Genomic DNA, 273 nt, shown 5'->3' on the forward strand with positions numbered 1-273 from the left:
GGAACTGGAATGATATGACATTCTATTTTGGAATGCCTTTGCTAGATATAGAATTATAGAATCATTAATTTTTGTAAGACATTTCCAAAGTTTCAAACGTAAATGTTTCGTAAATATGTCCTTGTCTTCATGTCTTAGGAGGAACGTTTCAACCAGTGCATTCTGCCTGTCAAAATATAGGGGTCAGAAACGGGGAGCATGAGGATTTGTGGTAAAGGTATGAATAGGTAGTGATACTGTAACATGGTGAATATGGTGCTGTATAATTTTAAA

The sequence above is a fragment of the Penaeus monodon genome, chromosome 21 (genome assembly GCF_015228065.2).
Source record: "Penaeus monodon isolate SGIC_2016 chromosome 21, NSTDA_Pmon_1, whole genome shotgun sequence".
Taxonomy (NCBI): Eukaryota; Metazoa; Arthropoda; class Malacostraca; order Decapoda; family Penaeidae; genus Penaeus; species Penaeus monodon.